The 15,243-nt window shown below is 35.1% G+C and overlaps 1 pseudogene; it reads right to left on the reverse strand.

The window, feature by feature from the left end:
- Positions 1 to 426: 426 nt before the first annotated feature.
- On the reverse strand, positions 427 to 6,895 carry LOC149572894 (disease resistance protein Roq1-like; annotated as a pseudogene).
- Between the last annotated feature and the right edge of the window lie 8,348 nt (positions 6,896 to 15,243).

A 15,243-nucleotide genomic window follows, 5' to 3' on the forward strand; every position in this document is an offset into this window, starting at 1 on the left:
AAAATTATCCATTTGTTCATACTCTTTAATACTAGAGTAGAGGCATCAGTGCTAGGAGAGTAATAATATCATTTTTGCCCCTTTTCAATAACTATCATGTCTTCCTCATACAATTCAGGTGACATGCAACTATTCCATCTATGCCTCTATTATTTCCTTTTCAATGGATTAACGAGTATTAATGTGTTGTATTTGATTATTGCATCATCATCCTAGCCTCCATGTTGTCATGTATAGACACTATCTAGTATTATTATATAATATAATATCCATGTCCAATGTCATATTTAACACTTCTTGAGCAGCACCTAGATATCAACCTATTACTCACATGCAGTGTTCCTTTTGTTTATTGTGCCATTTAATAGTATCTCACATTCCTTCACAAATGGAGACCAAAATTTTGCAAAATAATTTAGAGTTCCATCACACTTGAACAAGACACTTGTCTCTGAGGATTTGAAGTGCATGTTCAACTCTCCACCATGAAGCCTTCCATATACTCAAGGCCCTGCTCACATCCTTCCCTATGAAAAAGCACGCTATGTCCATGATGATCTTCTTTTCATCTTCTTCCAAAGAATCATAGCTTATTTTGAGAGTGTCTTTGATGTCTTTGTCCAGTCTTTCCTTCATAGCATCCAACTGTAACTCCCAATACATTTTGTCACTGCCAAAAACATGGCCGCCCATCACTCGAAGAGAAAGAGGTAAACCTCCACATGCTTCGAGAAAGCTGTCTACCAAATTCTCAAAGCACCTTTTGCAAGATTGTCCATGAAACACATGATAGCAGAAGAGTTGTCGACTATGCTCTGGATTCAGTTTTTTCATCTTATATCAGACTCTCACTCCAGCATTTATAAGAAGCCTCTCGTCACGGGTTGTAGCAATCACTAAACTATTGGGATTGAGGACATCTATGGGTATGGGTAATAGGGCATCTAACTGCTTCTGATGATCAACATCATCTATTACCATAATAAACCTTGATTCTCACCTCTTTTCAAAGTAATCAATGATAATGGCAATTCCATCTTCTGTACTTGAAAATAAATCTTGATTTACAGGAAACAGTTCATTAAAAAGCTTTGTTCGTAATGAAATGAGTGCACCTTTGACATAATTTTCCCGCACATCAAACAGAATAGTTGATTCACTAAATTCTAAATGTTTTCCATTGAACAAATATTTGGCAAGCGTGGTCTTGCCAGATCCTCCCATTCCATAGATGCCAATTATTTTATCTCTAATCTCCCCATTTCTCCGACAATGGCTGTAGAAATCTTTCACAAGTTCAACAAGTCCCACCTCATGTTTTGCAACTTGGAAAGGAATTTTCCTCTTTTGCTTCTCCTTAACTACAGCGGACACGATCTCATTACACACCTTATTCAGATCTCTGAAAGTATTAAATGCCCAAAAGATCAATATATATAGAAAACTAAAAGCTTTTTAGTAATACAATAGAGCATAAGAAAAGCAATGGAGGCAAGAAGCACACATATAAAAATACTTAAAATATTTGCCATAACAGAATTGATGGTACTTCCCAAACTGATCTACCTTAAGAATAATTAAAATAGTTTCTAGAAATTTGTCTTAATAGAATACTGAAAAAAATATATGGATGGAAAGAAAATGAAGATTTCTTACTCATTCTTGATTCCTGAGACATTCTGTAGGCATTCTTTCCACAGTTGAATATCATGATTTGGGTATCTGCCCTTCTTTTTGTGAAAAATCAAACTATTGCAGTCACTGATTATTAATCTCCTATCACAAATTATTATTAAACTGCTGAAAATAAATTCCCAGCTAATATTGAAGAATAACACAACTGCAAATTCACTTATAAAATACGAAAAGAAATGCGCAACACAATGAACACAATATTTTCGGACAAATTGTCCCTAGAAAAACCCCTAAGGGAAAACCAGTTCTACAAATGAGGAATTATATTAAACTTCAGCAAATCAAGAGATACAAAATTTGTTGCCTCTCACTGGCAGAACTCCGACAACCTCCTAATTTCTCCCGCTGATATTCCCCATTGCTATCCCCACGCTAACACTGCGCCCTTGCTAACATTGCAAGACTGTTTGCTAACACTGCAAACTGCTTCACCAAAGCTTCTTTGTGTGCCCTTGCTAACACTGCAAGACTATTTGCTAACACTGCAAACTACTTCTCAAAAGCTTCTTCACCTCCAAATGACCCAATGACCCCTTTTTATACTACTCCTATTGGTAAACCAATGACCGAGATTAAATCTAACCAACGACTGAGATTAAGACAACTCGACAGCCAATAATAGAATTGGTTGCAAAGTGTCCAAAAGGAATCACTAAAATTAGTAAATAATAACCATTTACTAATTTTTGGCAAGTGGACAAACAGCTGTCCAAACCACCCATAAATACAACCGCTATTCATAGATAAGGACGAACAGTTGTCTAAGCTACCCATAAATAGTGCTGCTATTTCCGGGTCAGAAATAACAGCTGTCCAACTAACAATAATTAACACTCCCTCTTAGCGAGGAAGCTGTTCTGCATGACACCCATCTTATCTCTGAAGAAGATAAATTTGGCCTTTCCCAAAGCCTTCGTCAGAATGTCTGCTACTTGCTCATCTGTAGGTATGTATTGTAGTCGAACAACTTTCTTCAATCTGCACACGTGGGTCTCTTTGCTGTGTGCTACAAAGGCTTCTGGTTGTTCTATGTATACCTCCTCCTTCAACTCACCATTGAGGAATGTTGTCTTGACATCCATTTGATGGATCTGCCATCCCATCTGTGCTGCAAGTGAGATTACAGCTCGTATAGAAGTATACCTGGCAACTGGAGCAAATGTCTCCTCATAGTCTATTCCCTCCTTCTGAGAGAACCCCTTTGCCACAAACCTAGCCTTGTATTTCTCGATGCTACCATCTGCACCATGCTTTATCTTATAGATCTAGCATGATCCAACTACAACCCTATCTGTTGGTCTAGGTACTACCTCCCACACATCATTCTGCATTATTGAAGAATATTCCTCAACTATAGCATCTCGCCATACCTGATGTTCTGCAGCTTCCTGATAGCTAGAAGGCTCACTATCTACCAACTGACTAACTAATGCCACATAGTCATTGAACTTGGCTGGTTGTCTTCGCTGTCTAGTACTCTTCCTAGGAGCTCCCACAAACTCTTGAGTATCCCTTTGTGTATCTGGAACCACATCGTTCCTGCTGCCAACTATAGAGGATGAAATGTCAACTTCTAAGTCTTCCAGATGCATTTCCTGTTGCACCTGTTGCTCCATACTCTATGAATCTTCACTAACTGAGTCTACACTCGTACTGGTAACTGTACTTGAGCTTTGATGCCCTTGACTTGGTCTTGGAGCTTCTATTGGCTGCTCACTCTGATCATCTGCTGGCAAATCTCTGGATCTCTTGAATGCCTTGTCCTCCATGAACTTGACATCCCGTCTGACAATAACTCTTTTAGTCCTCGGAATGAAAATCATGTATGCCTTTGAGGTCTCATTGTACCCAACAAAGTACCCCCTCTCTGTAGTCTGATCTAACTTTGTACGTGTATCTCCAAGAATATGACAATATGCCAAACTCCCGAATATCCTGAAGTGACTAACATCTGGCTTCTTCCCTATGAAAGCCTCCTCTGGTGTCATCTTCCCTAGCACCTTGTGTGGAACTCTATTCTGAATGTAGACTGCTGTATTACATGCCTCTACCCATAAGTAACGGGGCATGTCCTGGTAATGTAGCATAGCTCTTGCTGCCTCCGATATAGAACGGTTCTTCCTCTCAGCAACTCCATTCTTCTGTGGATTGTAAGGAACAATCCATTCTCTCTTGATTCCTTCTCTGGTGCAGAACTCTTGGAAGACATTTCCTTTGTACTCGCCTCCATTGTCTGACCGAAGAACCTTTATCTTCTTTCCTGTCGAGTTCTCCACAAGAGCCTTGAACTCTTGGAATCGACTGAAAACCTCATCTTTAGTCTTCAAGAAGTATATCCAGGTCTTTCTAGAGAAGTCATCAATAAAAGTAACATAGTACTCATATCCTCTAAGAGATTTCGTTGAAATTGGTCCACAAACATCTGAATGTACTAGATCAAGAACACCCTTAGATCTGGTGTCACTCCTTGGAAAAGATGCTTTTGCAAACTTCCCCAACACACATCCCTTACATACATCGTCATGCTCTGTGCTCACCTCTGGAACACCTGTCACTGTCTCATGAAGCAATCTAAGTGCTCCATGATGAATATGGCCCATCCTCCTATGCCATAGCTCTCCAGGATCTCTAGGATTACTGTTGCTCATAAGTGCCTTAGGAGTATCAAACTGCAATGTATAAAGGCGACCACTCCTAACTCCAATAGTTATGGGTGATTTCCAATCCTTGTGCTTAATCAACACATGTGTCCCTCTAAAGATTACATTATACCCCCTATCCTGAAGAACAGATACAGAAATCAAATTCATACCTAAGCCCGACACATATAACACATCATGAAGAGGAATTATCTTTCCATTCTCCCTCTGAAACTGAACAGTCCCTTTCCCAACAGGGTTGAGTTTGGACAAGTTTCTCATAGAAATCTGGATGTTGGTGTCCTCCTCCTTGTAACTGGAGAAGTACTCTCTAAATCCTGTCATATGAAATGACGCCCCACTATCTATATACCAAACACACTGTGAGGTTGAGCTAACCATACAAGCTATGAGTGCAAACTCATCTTCCATTCTGCTGGAGAGTTCTTCTACACTTGCTGAAGCTGCCACCTGCTTCTTACCCTTTTTCCTCTCTAGGCAATCACTGACATAGTGGCCAAACTCGTGACATCCAAAGCACTTGACCTTAGAAAGGTCCTTCTTCTTCTTTTCACTTTGTGAATTTGATCCTTTGCTAGATCCCTTCTTTGCTTTCCCTTTACTCGCTAGGGCAACATTCTCTTGTTCCACCTCATTTTTCTGACTCTTGTTGGTCCCATTGACAAGACTTAGTCTAAACTCCTCCTAAGTGAAATCAGTCCATAGTCGATCCCAACTCGGTAAAGTATCTCGTCCACTGACAACTTGAACAAAGACACTCCATTGTTTAGTAAACCCATTTAGGGCTATTCTCACTAGCTCATCATCACTAGGGCTATCTCCAACAGCTGCTAACTCATCCTTGACAAGTCTGAGCCTGGTGAGGTAACTTGTGAAGTCTTCTCCCCGATTCATCCGGGTATTCTTTAGCTTCTCTCTGAGAATCAACTTCCTGTTGGTGGTAGCATTCTGGTACAGATTTAGAATGGCGTCCCACATCTTCTTTGTTGTATCTAGCTCCGAGATATGTGGAACAATATGATCCTTGACACCATCAAGGATAATCCTCCTCGCTTTGGCATCGTCCTTCCTATATGCTGCAAGCTGTGTTGCATCCGTTGGTACAGGTACACCACTGGTAGCATAATCCTTGATACCATTCTCTTCCAACAATAAAGAAATTTTGGCCTTCCAGACACCAAAATTTGAGACACCATCCAATCTATCTTGATCTCTCAAACCAGCTGAAGCCATCTCAAGGGTTTAAAGCAATAATAAATCTAAAGAGATCAAAATTTCTTTCCTAGGGCAAAACTCTTCTACCCTTAACAATGCTCTGATACCATGTGAAAAATCAAACTATTGCAGTCACTGATTATTAATCTCCTATCACAAATTATTATTAAACTGCTGAAAATAAATTTCCAGCTAATATCGAAGAATAACACAACTGCAACTTCACTTATAAAATACGAAAAGAAATGCGCAACACAATGAACACAATATTTTCGGACAAATTGTCCCTGGAAAAACCCCTAAGGGAAAACCAGTTCTACAGATGAAGAATTATATTAAACTTCAGCAAATCAAGAGATACAAAATTCCTTGCCTCTCACTGGCAGAACTCCGACAACCTCCTAATTTCTCCCGCTGATATTCCCCACTACTATCCCCATGCTAACACTGCGTCCTTGCTAACACTGCAAGACTGTTTGCTAACACTGCAAACTGCTTCACCAAAGCTTCTTCGTGTGCCCTTGCTAACACTGCAAGACTATTTACTAACACTGCAAACTGCTTCACAAAAGCTTCTTCACCTCCAAATGACCCAATGACCCCTTTCTATACTACTCCTGTTGGTAAACCAACGACCGAGATTAAATCTAACCAACGGCTGAGATTAAGACAACTCGACAGCCAATAATAGAATTGGTTGCAAAGTGTCCAAAAGGAATCACTAAAATTAGTAAATAATAACCATTTACTAATTTTTGGCAAGTGGACAAACAGCTGTCCAAATCACCCATAAATACAACCGCTATTCATAGATAAGGACGAACAGCTGTCCAAGCTACCCATAAATAGTGCTGCTATTTCCGGGTCAGAAATAACAGCTGTCCAACTAACAATAATTAACACTTTTCGTGTTCGAAAAATGTATCTTTAACTTCATTTTTGATATAGCGGAACTTTGAAGGATCAAAATAGTAAAATAGGGGAATAATCCTGGATTTTGTTTCAAACATAAAGGCAAGCTCAGCTAAGAACCAAGCAGACTCTGTATATCGTGGGGATAAAATGGCAATGTGTACTGTGGCTGAGAAAATGGCATTCTTTATTGCAGAAGGGAAATAATCTCTCAACATGGTCTCTTCAACATCTAGTTATGCCCGGATCCCAGCGTGCTGTAGAGAATGGTAGATTGGCTTAGCCAAATTCTGTCCACATGGATCAAACGCTTAAGTAGTCAACGAGGATTTGATCCTTTTGTTGGGACATTCAAGTGCCAGAATTGGATCCCTTTCCTCTTCTCCTCGACCAGATGTGGAAGTGGAAGCCATTAGCAGAAAACTGACTCTCTACTGAGAAAGAGAGTAAGAGTAATCAAGACTGGATACAATTGAAAAAAAGAAAGAAGCGGGGTTTTAGATTGAATCTACAATTCTTTGCTGAACCAAGGTTGTGCTTTCCATAAATTTTATTCCTCTTCTTTCTTTGCTGAATCTAGAGATTAAATTGCCGGGTCATAAGAAATTGGTATGTCGTTTCCACGATGTTTCGTGGAAAGAACACGTGAAAGGGAAATCGATCACCCACTCAACAAAGGAAAAAGAAGTTCATTGTGTTTACGATGAACTTGCATCGCTAAATATCAAAAATAGTTCATTGCGTCACTAAATATTATGTTTTAATTTGTGATGGAGAATATAATATGTGACAAAGATTTGACAAAGAATAAGGTTTCAATTTGTGAAGAATAATCATTTTAAAGTGTGTTGACAAAAATAAGGTTTGAATTTGTGATAAAGTATCAAAGAACATCCATTACTGGTGTTTATTATATGAAATGAAATTGTGACAATGAATCTGTATCTATATCGTAAAAAATATCAACATTTAAAAAAATTTGAAATGATTCTTTTATAAGTATTAACATATATTATAGTTAATCACATTTATGTATGTTTTCCTATCTCATCAACGATCTAGTAATGGAACATGCATAACTCTCTAACAGTAGTAGATGCACATTATTTAAAATGCACAACCAACTGCAAATAAGAAATGAAGGGAAAATGCATTATAATGAGTGTAGAAATGGAAGTTATAGTATTGTGACAAATAAAGGGGAAATGTATTAGTGAATCAACTAAATAATAGAATGAGATACCTTGATAAAGCTAAATTGAAAACATTATGTATGTTGCGAGCATTCTTTAGGAGTGTCAAATAAATGCTGTTAATGTTATTTTGTAACAAGAGCTCTTCGTGAGATGTAGTCCCTCCCTTAAAAAATGAGGGCAGGGATGAAATTGGAAAAGATAAATAGTTAGATTTAAAATTTTAGAATCTGCCAATAAGAAATGAAGGGGAAATGCATTATTGATGAGTGTAGAAATGGAAGTTATAGTATTGTGATAAACAAAGGGGAAATGTATTAGGGAAGCAACTAAATAATTGAATGAGATACCTTGATAAAGTTAAATTGAAAACATTATGTATGTTGTGAGCATTCTTTAGGATTGTCAAATAAATGCTATTAACGTTATTTTGTAACAAGAGCTCTTGGTGATCTAAAGTCCTTGCCTTTTGAAAAAATGAGGGTAGGGATGAAATTGGAAAAGATAAATAGTTAAATTTAAAATTTTAGAATATCTAGTAAAATTAGATAAAGTGGACTAATTAAAATATTTTCTATATTTTAAAATAATTAAAAATGTTTGCAAGATAGAAGTATGAGACTATAAATATATTTTGAAATCAATTGATCCTTTAAAAATGCAATCCTAATCATCTCTTGTATTGTTTAATTTTAACTTTTGAAATTCAACATTAAATAATAAAACGTCAAATTAATTTATATAATCATAAATAATAATAAAAATAGAAAAAACTTTATTTACCAATAGTTTTTTTAATTTAATTTTTTTCAAAAAAATAATATCTTTCTAAAATAGAGTGCAGATTATTAACTTTAAAATGAATAATATCTTTGTCAAATAAAGTGGCTCTTATTAACTTTGAAATGAAGTGACTCCATTACAAATATATAAGTAACAATGTGAAGTCCTAGTAAAATGTCATAAATACAATATATTTTTATCCTAATTTTTTTCTAAAGCCGACACTTTCTTTTACCAACAGGTTTATTTACATGTTGAGGTGAATCAATTTTGCATGGACAACTGAGAAGACCAATTACACAGGCATACACAGAGGTATATATTGTTTGTACTCATGCTCACAAAAGAGGGGGCACATGGCTGAAATTGAAGATGGAGAGCATAAATTATGTTGATCAAATTACTTGCATGTAATAGTAATAGATCTATCATAAACAAGGTTTTACATTTAGAATTTTTATATCATCTATGCTACAAGAAACGATAAAATCATTTTAGATTAAAAAAATTCTTGAGTCAGAGAAGTCGATGAACATGGAAATATAATGTGGTTAGTTTGAATTTCATTAGAATCTGAATTGACTTATTTGCAATTTTAAGTGATTTGAGTGGATTTAAAATCTCAAAATTGCCTGTAGAAATTCTATTTTATTTATCAATGTGCTTGAATTATTTATTATTTGTGTAATATTGCAACCTATCTTTGAAGGTAATGGAGGCAACCTGTAGAAATGATTTAACACTTTACATCAATATGTGAATCAACAAAGACCAGTAGTAAAATGATTGATGACCCTCAGTGATGTGTCTCAAAAATGAGTTGTGTGTCTCTTAGACTAGATAGCTAGTGGACACGTATGGAAGCATGTGTCAGTTATAGAGCAAAGTGCAGCGACACCACGACCGAACCAGTCGGTTGCCTATCGAGCCACTGCGAGCAAATATCACCAGTCTTACACAATACAATGCATGACAATATGAGAAATACAAGATTCATTTCACATGGTGAAAATATAGACATTAAAGACCGCAAGTACACTCAGGGAGAAAAAGGGGAAGCAGAAATGTGTAACATGTTTGGCAAGAAACAGGGGCGAGGACATATTCATAATCAGTATTGTATATCTGCAGAGCACCAGAGAGAATCCCCTAAGTGAGTTTCTGATCCGTGATAGAACAACTCCCCTAAGTGAGTTGCCAGTCCATGATATGACAGATTTAGAATTTCATGGAGCTTTCCGGAAACTATAGCTCTTTCTAAAAACTGTGATTATTTTGGAGCTTTCCAGAAACTATAGCTCTTTCTAAAAACTAAGATTATTTTATCATTGATATTTTTTTAATGAAAACTATAATAATACCCTAGGAAAATTTAGACTGGCCAATAAAAAATAAGAAATAAGAAATTTAAAATTAATTTAAAAATAAACATATTTTTAAACTTTAGAAATCGAATGAGTTTGGTGATAAAAATTAATTGATAATCGCAACCGGGAACATTAGTTATAGGCAGGGACTAATAATAATAATAATAGAGGCTATCAATTTTATTTTGTGATATGTACTAGATCTATGTAGTGCAAAGTGCAAGCTTGTAGAAATAGAGGCAGTAGTATTGTTTATTTTCATGATGTAGGACTTCACTTGTATGTGAATGGAATCTATAGTATATATGTTATGTAATGCAAAGTGGAAGAAAGGAGATAATATCGGTAAATAAATGATTGTGGTGTATTTGTCAATTTTAGAATTCTATTTTCTTACTTTATAATCATTTACTAAAAGTTGTTTAATGTTTTTATTAATATTTAATAAATTATAGTAAAGCAACATCTAATAGAAATGTGAGTGTTATATAAAGCATTTAAAATTAATGTACATGAAAATAATTTATTTACTATTGGTCATTTTGATATGACTAAAATAAGAGCGAACAATTTGATATAGGATCATTTATAAGCAATTAAAAAAATAATATAAGATTCGTGCATTAATACAATTTAAAAATTTAAGAGGTTTTGAAAGGCACTAAAATAACCGTGTCTATGCTTAATTGATGAGCTAATGAATTTTACGTCTTTTTTTTTTTTAATATTAGAAATCTCACAAATATCAATGGTTGAAATGAATAGCATAGATATTAATACTTTTAGTAAATAAAAGTAGTTGAAGTTGTGAGTCATGTTCTTAAATCATTTTAAAATGTATTTGAAGCAAGTCCTTTAGTTGGTTCATCAAAAAAAAAAAATCTTTATTAATCCTTTTTTTATAATTTTTAATTTACTTGATGATGTTGCATATGATGTACGAGATATCTTAAAGTTGAATACAAGGAAGCACAATGTGGATGTATTTATCTTTTGAACTCGAGGATCCGACATGGTCTTGTAATGTGAAATTGCTTGGATATTGTTGAAGGTTTGCATATGTACCATCTTAAATTGGAGGCACTCCCATCTAATGAAGGTTTAACACCTATTTAATGTTTGATCATAATTTTCCTTCTCATTTTCATTTCTTTTTCTCTTTTGTGTCCTTTCTCCTAGGTGGAATTAAAGTAAAACCTAATAGATCCTATTTAAAGCTCCTATTTTCATGGTGATAAGCTCGACGTAGGATCTATTTCCTCTAGGTCTTTCCTTTACATATACCTTTCCACTTGACTCCTAGCACTAAAATAGGGTTTCCTTAGAATCTGAACTTGATTTTCAAGTTCTAAGACCTATTTTGGGGTCCACAGATTGTCCCTAGGGTTTGTGCACTTGGCAATCAAAGGCACATTACACCCTAATGCATCAGGGGTGCATTGTACCCCTAATGCAGCAGGGAAACATTGCACCCTTGATGGGCCAATCAAGGGAAAACTGCACCCCTTGTAAGGCCCTATTATGGCCCTTTTTCTCCAAGTCTTGTGTTTTGGATTTAATTAGGTGTTAACTTCTATGACTATTAGCCTAGGAGAGTTAGTTAATTCTGATTTATAAAGAAAACCCTCCATTTGCTCAAATTTTCATATCACAACATCTTGCTCTCAAATATTCAAGCATCCACAATAAATTGCATTCATAAGTTCAAGAATTGAAGCATTCAAGTTCTAAAGACCTCTTCAAGCATCCAAGACATCCAAGTTCTCCTCAAATGAAGATCAAGGATTATGCATTCAAGCCATTGAATAAGTGTTATGCTAGATATTCTATTGCATTTCCAACATTCAAGATCTCCCTTCATACATTCAAGGTTTTTTGTTGCATCTTCTTTCATGATCTACAAAGATAAATTTCAAGTACATACATTCAAGAAGGTTTTGGTTTCACTTTGATTTCCTTTCTAAGGTTTTTGAAGTTGAGTCAAAGCTATTGTGTCTACATACTTGATTACATTCCAAGCTCAAGAGCATATTCATAGATTTACATTACTTTATGTTGGATCTATCACTACTACTTGTTAGCATTCTATTTCAATAATTTTAATTCAAGGTTAATTCCTAAACTAGGGTTTGACTAAGGAAAACCCCCCAAACAATAAAGAAATAATCTCTTTATTTTATATGTTTTAGATCTCAAATTGATGAACAAGTTGGAGATTCGGAAACCCTTTTTGACATACTTTAGAACTCTAAAATCATAATCAACACTGCTCATAGTTGTGTGCTAAAAATGTAGACATAGTTCTATAAACCATTATACTCAAGAATACCTATGAAAGAGAGCATCTCAAGAGGCAGCTTATATCTCTCTATCTATGATGTGCAAAGGATATGAGATGGTGATTCTCAAATGAACCAAGTTATGCAACCCTTTCAAGGTGCACCAAAGAGTGAGAGATTCTAAGATGGGAGCAAGAATGCTAGCATCCAAGAACCAATATGCTAATGCAATGCAAGCTAAATGAGAAATGAAAATTCCAACTATAATAGAAAAATGAGATCTAAGATAGAGCATAAAATAAAGTTAATCTACATGCAAGTAAGCCATAATGCAAGTATGAGAATGCAAATGCTCCAAGTATTCAAAAGTTCTAAAACACCTAGAAATCCTATAGCATAATGCTAGTACAAAGTATGAGAGATTATATTATAATGAGAAGAGAGCTCTCCCTTTTAAATAAAAATGGACAAATGTGTTTAAGAGGCAAAATCTGACAATGGATCAGGATGCATTTTGAGTGATCCATGTGCACAAGAATCTCACCTAATCAAGATCAATGATGATGTTTAAGAGGTAAAAGATGTGTGGGGGATACTTAAATTAATTTTGAGAATAGAAGGTTCCTCCTCACATAGAAAATTGTGCATTCATGTGTAGACAAAAAAGTCTTTTATTTTATTGTTAAAATAGGAATAATGATTTTTATGTGCAGACTTAGGATAAAAGGAATTTTGGGGACTTTATTTAATTAAAAGGGAGAAATTTATTCTAATTAAATAAAAGACTTGGGAGAAAGTGGTCAAACCATAGGTTATAATCATATAAATATATTTTTGAGGATTTGATCAAGAACATGCAATGGGTAAATTAAGCAAAAATGCTAGAAAGGGGGCTCATAGTCTAGATGACCATTTTTGGGCGATTACATTTTCCCCTCTTTGACTAATTTTTTATTGATCTAGGAACACATTACATCAAATAATGAAGAAGCCAAGCAAGTAGCAGAGAAATCTGACTTTGAAGAATGAAGTACAGAGAGAGAAAATCTTGAATGCACAACCTATTAGAACCACAACTAAGCATGAGGAAAGAGAAGTATAAAACATTGATACCCAAGATGAGCACTAACATGTCAAGAAAATAAAGAAGATAGAATCAAGAGTAAATATATAGTCATAGCAAAAAAGAAATTTGTGGCAATGATGCAATATTCCTACCCCCTTGGGATTGAAATAGAAATGAGATAGAGGAGATACACAAATAAGTTGGATTTGATCAAATTGAGACAATTCAAGATCCATGATGACAAATAAGTGAGTAAAACTAAAGAGTGACAACCAAGCAATGAAGATATACCCTAATTCAACTAAGGTTGACCAAGAAGATAAATAATGAGAAATAGGTCAAAGCATGAAGAAAGGTGAAACTAAATGAGATGGAATGAGTAAGGGTAGTGGAAGAGAGTAGAAATGATGAATAAATGAAGAAATGATGATTTCCCCAATAAGATTAAAAGATTAAGCCTCAAAGGGTCAGCCAACTGCACAAAAGAAGGGGAATTTTAAAATGTAATTTTGACCATCAAGATGAACCCAAATTTTGATTTTGATCCCAAAAATGGATCTAGGATGTCAAAATTAGCGAGGGGTACAATTTTCATGCAAATTCGAGGAGTTCAAAAAAATTAGGTCAAAATAGGATCAAACACTTATATAACCTGGGCCCAAAAGGGTAGATATATGTGATGATAAGATTAATCCTTTGTGATGATAGGAAAAGAAGAGAATCGAGAAAGACCTAAGAAGATGTAACATGATATGATTGAGAAGAAGATGAACACAGTTAGCTGACATGTCCATGAAAGATAAAGAAGACTCTCTCAACATTCAAATGCAAAACTAAGCTAGAAGGAACCCTAAAATGCAAGCTAGTATGCAAAGGTGTAATTGTAAGGGTTATATAAGTAGGTCCTAGTTTTTTTATCATCAAGCCTTATTAGGGACATCAAAAGATCATACAATCAACACTAGTGTGAACTATGAGGATATGAATATGATATATATCAGATAGAATGTGGAAATCCAACCTATGCATCAAAGACATATACACAAGATAAATAGTATTTAGATTCCATTAGTTTTATGTAGCAAGATTATGTTCACATCGAGACACAAAATGTTGAGATGATCATAAGCATGCACTTTTGAAATAAACAAGGATGATACGTTGTAGATTCTAAGTGTCAAGCAGGACAAGAAAGAAGCTCAAGACAACCAAGATCAATAAGGTATACTCATAGGAAGATAGAAAAATTAAAAATTCCCCATTCCCTAAGTCTTCTAGTCTATGACATCCTCAAAAGACTATTAGTGAGGGAAAACTCATAAAATAAATCAACATAAACAACACACAAATAAAATAAAGCTAACAAGTCTCAGCCAATTTTTAGTGTTTAAGTGTGCGTGTGGAAGTCACATGATTGTCTCGTAGACTATAGCCAAAGTATCTGATAAGTGCTAAGGAGCACTTGATGTCACGGGGATAGTGTTGAAAAATACTGTTTAGTGAGAGATTGTTAGAAATAGATAATATTGAGGGGGGTGAATTAGTATTTTACAAACTTTTGGCAACAACTGGATATTGTTAATTACTTTATAACTTGCATATGAAAATAAACCAACAATGTTGAATAGTAATATAACCATACACAAAGAGAACTCATAACACCATTATTTTTAATTAGGGAAACCCTGGTAAAAGGAAAACCTCGATGGGATGATACCCACAAGATGATCCACTAAAAAAAAGAATCTTGTTAAGGATATTGACCTTATTAGGAGTCTATGAAATACATATAGTATCTCTAGTCCTTGTTAGAGGAATAGGCCATGTTAAAAGCCTCAACCCTATTAGGAGTTTCTTCAAACCTTTTAGGAGTTGGTAGATCAGATACAATGTATGAAAGAAGAGCCCACTGCCCTAAGATGCAATATACAAATAAGTTTCTTCACAAGAGTAGGTATACACAATACTTTCTTACTGTTGTAACTCACACTTTGATTATACATAAGATTTCACATCACATAAGGCTTTCATATCATTTAAGCTTTCTTCACAATAGTTCACATCACATTCACA

This window comes from Cupressus sempervirens, chromosome 2 (assembly GCF_028749045.1).
Source record: "Cupressus sempervirens isolate cs-2001-9-10 chromosome 2, ASM2874904v1, whole genome shotgun sequence".
Lineage (NCBI taxonomy): Eukaryota > Viridiplantae > Streptophyta > Pinopsida > Cupressales > Cupressaceae > Cupressus > Cupressus sempervirens.